Below are 8,734 nucleotides of genomic sequence, written 5' to 3' on the forward strand. Positions count from 1 at the left end.
TGATCTTGGCTTCGGCAGACATTGTGCGCTGAAAGGCTTGTTCTTGTACTGTACTGTTCTATGTATGTATATTAAGGTAGGTGAACTTAATTGTAGTGCTCACTCTTTGTCACCCTGTAAAACATTACCACATCATAGCTTCTTCTTCTTGCGTACGGTGTGCACAGCCTAAAGTTGTAGGACAGCTTGTTCTATTTGATCTTATTTGATTGTGCACGCCGGGTTGATTGCATTCGTCGAAACAGGGCGGACCACGTGAAGGTTGCAATCTCCCACCCCCACATCATAGCTGTAAAAAGGGGATTACATTTCTACTGTAGTCATGGGGGCAAACAGCGAGGAAACAGGCCCTTCAGCCCAACTCATCCATGCTGACCTAGGTAATACTATGTGCCTGCAGTGCATGAAAACAAAATGCAATCTTTCAGCATTCTTCACCTTGGGAAAAGGCAGAAGTTCTGTTATTGTGAACAACATATTTAATTTAGTTTAGTTTAGAGATACAGCACGGAAACTTCAGCCCACCGACTCCGTGCCGACCAGCTATTCCTGTACACTAACACTATCCTGCACACCAGAACGTACAAACTCCTTGCAGACACCACCCGTAGTCAGGATCGATCCCGGGTCTCTGGCTGTGTAATGCAGCAACCCCACTGCTTTATCCCCTATGCTGAAATGAAAAATCATGAACCTCCAATGATTGCTCTTCTACTATCCATAGTTATTGCCTGACTGCCTGAGCATTTCCATTACCTCTGCTTTTATTTCAACTGTTCATCATCTGCAGCATTTTAAGTCATTAGTTGTCGACAAATGTGCCATGCCCCATGCCACAAGCTTGAAACCTTCTCCATGCCTTACAACCCTGGGGTATTAGTCCTTCAAATCTGGCCTTTACGCTTGGCAAACAAACCGTTGGAGGTCAAGGTTTTCAGCTCTAGAATTCCCCATCGAAACCTCTCTGCCTCTCTATTACTTTCTCTGTAATGCTCCTTTAAACTAACTTTTAGACCAAGCTTTTCTTCACTAGCCATCTTGTCCATTTATGGGGTTTGTGCCGATTTTTCTTTAATAGTGCTAGGGACAGCTTGTGTAGGAAGGAACTGCAGATGCTGTTTTACACCAAAGATAGACACAAAGTGCTGGAGTAACTCAGCGGGCCAGGCAGCATCTCTGGAGATAAAGGACGGGTGACATTTTGGGTCGAAACCTTTAGGTCTGAAGAAGTGATCCTACCTTTTGCTCCAAAGATGCTGCCTGACCTGCCGAGTAACTCCAGCACTTTGTGGCTATCCAGGGACAGCGTACTGTGCTAAAGGCACTAGATAAATACTTGATGGTGGAAAATAACTTTCAAAAGGGAACTGAACAAATACCAGAAGAGAAATCTTGCAGGCAATTAATCAGTTCTTTCAAATCATTTCATTGCTGAATGGCCCATTCCCGAGCTCTCGTTCAATGGTTGTGTGATAGGGTTTTGTGGTACAGTAGTTCACTTGGCCTTCCACTCCGAGTCAGAGAGAAGCAGAGTGGAAATGAGTCCTACAGCCACCAATTCAGCATTGATGGTCAAGCACACATTTATGTTTAAGAAGGAACTGCAGATGCTGGAAAATCGAAGTTAGACAAAAATGCTGGAGAAACTCAGCGGGTGAGGCAGCATCTATGGAGTGAAGGAAATAGGCAACGTTTCGAGTCGAGACCCTTGTTCAGGCTGATGTGAGGGTGGAGGGCGGGGAGGGGAGAGGAAGAAGAAAGGAAGAGGTGGAGCCAGTGGGCTGAGGGAGAGCTGAGAAGGGGAGGAGAAAGTAGGGACTACCTGAAATTAGAGAAGTCAATGTTCATACCGCTGGGGTGCAAACTGCCCAAGCGAAATATGAGGTGCTGCTCCTCCAATTTACGGTGGTCCTCACTCTGGCCATGGAGGAGGCCCAGGACAGAAAGGCCGGATTCGGAATGGGAGGGGGAGTTGAAGTGCTGAGCCACCGGGAGGTCAGGTTGGTTATTGCGAACCGAGCGGAGGTGTTGGACGAACATTGAGTTCTCTAATTTCAGGTAGTCCCTATTTTCTCCTCGCCTTCTCAGCTCTCCCTCAGCCCACTGCCTCCACCTCTTCCTTTCTTCTTCTTGCAAGGCAGCAACTCTAGCGTTGCGCCAACAATGCCGCCCATCATTGGAGTGTGGGAGGAGACCAGAGCACCCAAAAGAAACCCCTGAGGTCACGGGGAGAACATGCAGTCACCACACAGGCAACGCCCAACGTCAGGATTGAACCCAGGTCTTTGCCACTGTGAGGCAGAGGCTCAACCTGCTGTGCTACTGTGCTGCCCAGGAATTGGCAGTCCATTCTGCACTATATTGAAATGCTGTCTTTCCCTACCCATCACAACGGAGTGATATTGTATCAGGAGGTGCCACAACTAAAAGCTGAATATCTTAGTAAACTTTGCAACTAAAAGCTGAATATCTTTTTAAATGCCTGTGAGTGTTGCTGTGCTGATGGTATGTTTATAATGACCACGTTAAATGTTTAGGCCATTTATATCACAGCTAGATTAAAGCATCCCCATGCTAAAGGTGTTCTCCGGCCCTAACTCAAAAGGACACCCTGCAACGTACCATCATAAAAATTATTAATTGTGTCTATCCGCCCTTTGGCTATTAAGTGAGATTACTAATCAGCGTTGAATTAGAATTGTTGTTCTGTGGGCATCCTGTGCACTAAACAGTGGACTGTAACTATTCTAATGTATTTCGGATTGCTCTGTTTCAGCTAGAGTTTAGACTCATTAGGTAAGACTGGATTTAAATCTAATTTCAGACCGAAAGGCCACATCTTCTTCAAAATGTCCTCGATAGTTTTCAGTATCATTGTACCAATGTTTCCATTGGCAGTATTAATGATAACCAAACATAGGTTAGAGGTGAAGGGTGAATGATTTAATTATGAATCTGAGGGGTAACTTTTTCACACAAAGGGTGGTGGGTGTATGGAACGAGCTGCCAAAGGAGGTAGTTGAGGCAGGGATTGTTGCAACGTTTAAGAAACAATTCGACAGGTACATAGATAGGACAGGGTTGGAGGGATATGGGCCAAACGCTGGCAGATGGGACTATGTTGGTCGGCATGAACAATTTGGGCTGAAGAGCCTGTTTCCATGTTCTATGACTCTTTGAATCAACTTCATGATTGCATTTGCACTTGGTAAGTATTTCAAACATGCACAATTTTCTATAGAAGAGGCTGCAGGCAACAGCTGGTTTAATACATTTTTTCTTATTTTAATAACATAATGCTTTTCGTAGAGATTTCTAGTCAATGTGGTTTTACAGTTAAGCAGTCTGCATTCAATCATTTATTGAGGCTAATGCTGTGTTTTATGGGGGAGATATATTTGTACTGGATTTTTCATGCTCCCCAGAGTAGATCTTACTTATTACAAAGGATTAGAAGGTGAAAGGTTGGGCAATTTATCATGATGACTTGATCACACAACTAATCTGTTGCCGCATTCTGATGGAATCTCGCAAAACTAGGCGGATGTCAGTTCCTCTCTTCTGTTCTCCTTCCGGGTGCTCTCTCTCTCTCTCTCTCTCTCTCTCTCTCAGCTCATCCATTTGAAAGTAATTTGTAGAAGCATCGCTGCATGTTTAAACAGATATTAAGACTTCGGATGAACAGCATGCAAATAGGCTCTTTGGCCCATAGTCCGCGCCGACTAGCAATCATCCCGTACACTACCACAATCCTACACGTTGGGCACAATTTGCAATTTTACCGAAGCCAATTAACCTACAAATGTGGGCGTCATTGGAGCGTGGGAGGAGACCGGAGCAGCCGGAGGAAATTCACGCGGTCACAGAGAGAACGTACAAACTCTGCACAGACAGCACCCGTAGTCAGGATGAAACATGGGTCTCTGGCGCTGCAAGGCAGCAACTGGTCAAATATGGGGATGAGATTCCCCCTAGCTGAGGTGTCCACAACCGGGGAACACAATCTCAAATTAGGGGTCAGTCATCCAGAATTTAAGAAGCATTTGGTTTTCTTCCACCTACATAGCGGTGAATCTTTGGAATTCTTGACCTAGGACACTGTAGTTTCTTAATTGCTGATTAAATTCAAGAAGGTGGCGCAGCGGTGGAGCTGCTGACCCAGATTCGATCCCAACTACGGGTGCTGTCTGTACAGAATGTGTACGTTCTCCCCCATAACCGCGTGGGTTTTCTCCGAGATCTTCGGTGTCCTCCCACACTCCAAAGGCATACAGGTTTGTAGGTTAATTGGCATGGCATAAATGTAAAATGTCCCTAGTGTGTGTGGGATAATGTACGGGGATCGCTGGTCGGTGCGGATTCAGATTCCGTGCTGTATCTCTAAACTGAAATAAAATAAAATAAATCAATAGATTTTTAGGTTATGGGCACTCACCCAAACACTGTTTAAGTCGAGGAGCTGAAACCAAATGGTGCGTTTTGTTGACACCAGTGTTGGTGCTTTAATTTATTTTTATTGGTCTTGATACAACAAAAGAATTATGCACACCGTGGCAAAAATCATCTTGATTTGTAGTTAAAACTCATTTGCATTTGTAGTGCCCATTCATGGCCCTCCTGAAATAAAAAAACAGGATTAAACGTTGTCTGAGAATGGTCTGCAATCTGGAGAGGAATCGTACGCATGCTCTCCAATGGAGGCTGTAATCAGTTTTACTGGACTGCTTCATCAGTAGAAATTGGACAATTTAACCATTTCCATAGAAACATAGAGAAATAGGTGCAGGAGTAGGCCATTCGGCCCTTCGAGCCAGCACCGCCATTCAATATGATTACGGCTGATCATCTAAAATCAGTACCCCGTTCCTGATTTTTTTTCCCCAATATTCCTCACCAGATTTCTGTGCATGGCTTTGAATAAACCTCAATGTGAATAAAGCTCACCTTCTCCAGACCGCAGACTATTTCTATTATTCAAGTTCCAATCCTGGCCCATGGCACACACTCCCCTCCCCTGTGTACATCCCCTGGCAGTATTTCCTCCATCATATTCCTTTGCACTTTCATCACCATCACTTATTTAGCCAACCCACTGACATTTCTGTGCAACTGGTAGTCAAACGCTGCAGGATGACAGAACCCATGTAACAGATTTGCACTGGGTCTTATGGCCACATGGGATTAGCTCTCATGAATTATCACCGTCCATTTACAATGGCCCATTTGTCCCCCAATTGTCCAAAGCCATAGAGCTTCTTCAAATGATCCGCTAGATTTAATTTTATTCCCAATCTTCCATGGCTTGTGCTCTCCCTTTGTGCGATATTGTACATCATTGGCAGCTCTCAGTTGAACAAGTTGCGTTTTTAAAATAGGCTCCCTCACTGTGAAATACTTTTCCACAAGTCTGAAGAAGGGCCAAGTCAATGGATATACTTAACTTGGAGATTGACTGATTCTTGATTAGTGCGGGTGTCAGGGGTTAAGGGGAGAAGGCAGGGGAATGGGGTTGAGAGACCGACCGTGATTGAATGGCGGAGTAATCGATGGGGCCGAATGGCCTAATTCTGCTCTTGGTACTTATGAAACGTTACCTGTTCATGTTCTCCAGAGTTGCTGCCTGACCCGCTGAGTTACTCCAGCACTTTGTGTCTTTTTTTCCCCCCAAAGGAGATAATAAAACAGGTAACCAAAAGCTTGATTGAAAAAGGAGAAGCTTGTCTTATGGAGGAGAAACAGATGGAGAAGAGGAGAGGTTAATGGGTGGGGGAGGTTCTGGAGATAAGGAATCAGACAGCTAAAGGCTCAATCTGCTTTGGAGGAAACCTGAACTGCATCCAGAAAACATTCTAATAGATAAATGATGACTGTAGCGGAGATTAAATCTCTGGATTAATATTTCACTTAGCACTCTACAAAAAGGAACAATCGTAAAGCTTGCTTTAGTCAGGACAGGGAAGCCTAAACTATAGGGAGAGAGGTTGAGCAGGCTAAGACTCTATTTCTTGGAGCGCAGGAGGGTGAGAAGTGATTGTATAGAGGTGTACAAAATCATGAGAGGAATAGATCGGGAAGATGCACAGAGTCTCTTGCCCAGAGTAGGTGAATCGCGGACCAGAGGACATAAGTTTAAGGTGAAGGGGAAAAGATTTAATAGGAATCTGAGGGGTTACATTTTCACACAAAGGCTGGTGGGCGTACGGAGCGAGCTGCTGGAAGAGGTAGTGGAGGCAGGGACTATTGCAAGGTTTATTAGTTTAGTTTAGAGATACAGCGCGGAAACAGGCCCTTCGGCCCACCGAGTCCACACCGACCAGCGATCCCCGCACATTAACACTATGTTACACAATACACAATACAACGCAAGGTTTAAGAAACAATTAGACGGGTACATGGATAGGAGAGGTTTAGAGGGGTATGGGCCAAATGCAGGCAGGTGGGACGTGCAGATGTGACATGTTGGTCGGTGTGGGCAAGTTGGGCCAAAGGGACTTTTTCCCCCACACTGTATAACTTTATGACAGGTTTAGAGGGATATGGACCAAACATAGGCAGGTGGGACAAGTGTGGATGGGACATGTTGGACGGTGTGAGCAAGTTGGGCTGGAGAGCCTGTCTCCACGCTGCGGGACTCTATGAGAACTAAACTATTCGAGCCAAGCTAGACTAGAAAGCAACAACCCTGCGGAGTCTAAAACAGAAAAAGACATTCAGCTTTGGGGAGAAAAACCCACTTTGTTGAGCTAAATAAACTATGAAGTGAAAGAGACACTCACATCGCTCACCAGCAGCCCAAGAGCGCTGGTCTGTCTGAAGAGCAGTAATTAGCACAATAACAGCATGTCCGCACCATGGAGGAGCCACAGTTTCTTCCCCGCACTTGTTTAAATCAGGAAAGTAAGTAAGTATGACGTGCTCCGAGCTTTACTGCATGGGCTGCTTCGCCTTTAATGAGATTTTAAAACCGGGGGCCTGCACAAACATTGCGTCAAAATAATATTCCACATTGTTGTCATTTTAACCAGAACTGACATAATTACTGTGGCCGTTTCTCTTTTAATTAGCACACTTCCAGCGCGGATGTAACGAACGGCCTGGTACAAGCAATTGGACAGCCATGGCAATAGGGGAACAAAAAGAAGGCGCTTTCAAATATAATTAGACAAGACAATGGCTTGGTCTATTCTCAGCTGGGGTTTGCCGCGAAGAACTGGGCTATTTTGGCCACTGCCAGCAACACAAGTTATGCATCATGTCAGGACCCTAATAAGCCCATAATTGCTCTTCAAATTCACACGCTTTCCAGAAGCACACAACATTCCTGTGACTTGTTCAAACAGACAGCTCTACCGCTGGGAAATTCACGAAGTTTTTTTAGTTTCGCTTAGGGAGACAGCGGGGAAACAGGCCCTTCGGTGTTGTCTGTAGCAATTTGTACGTTCTCCCCGTGACCTGCGTGGGTTTTCTCCGGGAGCTCCGGTTTCCTCCCACACTCCAAAGACGTACAGGTTTGTGGGTTAATTGGCTTGGTGTAAATGTAAATTGTCCCTCGTGTGTAGGATAGAGTTAATGTACGGGGTGATCGCTGGTCGGTGCGGATTCAATGGGCCGAAGGGCCTGTTTCCGCGTCATAGCTCTAAACTAAACTAAACTAAACACCTCCTTTAATCCTTGCCCCTCTCATCTTTTGTTGATGTTGATGCCTTAAAAATATCCATTGATATAAAAATATATCAATAGACATTAGACAATAGGTGCAGGAGTTGGCCATTGGGCCCTTTGAGCCAGCACCGCCATTCAATGTGATCATGGCTGATCATCCCCAATCAGTACCCCGTTCCTGCCTTCTCCCCATATCTCCTGACTCTGCTATTTTTAAGAGCCCTATCTAGCTCTCTCTTGAAAGCATCCAGAGAACCTGCCTCCACTGCCCTGTGAGGCAGAGAATTCCACAGACATCTAGATTAATATCCATCTAGACTGGGCGGCATGGTGGCTCAGGTTCGATCCCGACTACGGGTACTACCTGTACGGAGTTTGTACGTTCTCCCCGTGACCACGTGCGTTTTCTCAGAGATCTCTGGTTTCCTCCCACACTCCAAAGACGTACATGTTTGTAGCTAAATTGGCTTGGTATAAGTGTAAATTGTCCCTAGTGTGTGTAACATAGTGTTAATGTGCGGGGATCGCTGGTCGGTGTGGACTCGGTGGGCCGAAGGGCCTGTTTCCACGCTGTATCTCTAAACTAAACTAAAAAATATACCTGGGTTGGGATTTGAACCCACAACCTTTGAACACACATAGACTTGACTGCTGCCCACTGACCCACAGCTAAACCAACTCCATAGTGGTATTAACAGACGCACGGTGATGGCGGCCCAAGAGAATAGAACTGAAATAACGTTTTATTTTATTTTTATAAGGAGGTTTTCATAATTAATAGCACCAATAATTCCTTCTCAATTTTGTCGTAAGTCAGAAAGTATTTTTCTCTTGCGAGCTGAAAGCAAAAAAATAATGAATTTGTTCAGGCTATTGTTAAAGGAGTGATCCCACTTAATCTGCTGGTGGGCAGTATGCTCTGCTACTTTGTACCACAACTTGTCAAAGTGAAATTGAATTTAAATTTTAAGCATCTAGCTAAGAGGGTAATGAATTCCATAGCATTGTCACATAGCTAGAGTGTGGTGCAGTGATATCTTGGAATAAGACTTTAGACTTTAGAGATACAGCG

Source organism: Amblyraja radiata, chromosome 9, assembly GCF_010909765.2.
Source record: "Amblyraja radiata isolate CabotCenter1 chromosome 9, sAmbRad1.1.pri, whole genome shotgun sequence".
Lineage (NCBI taxonomy): Eukaryota > Metazoa > Chordata > Chondrichthyes > Rajiformes > Rajidae > Amblyraja > Amblyraja radiata.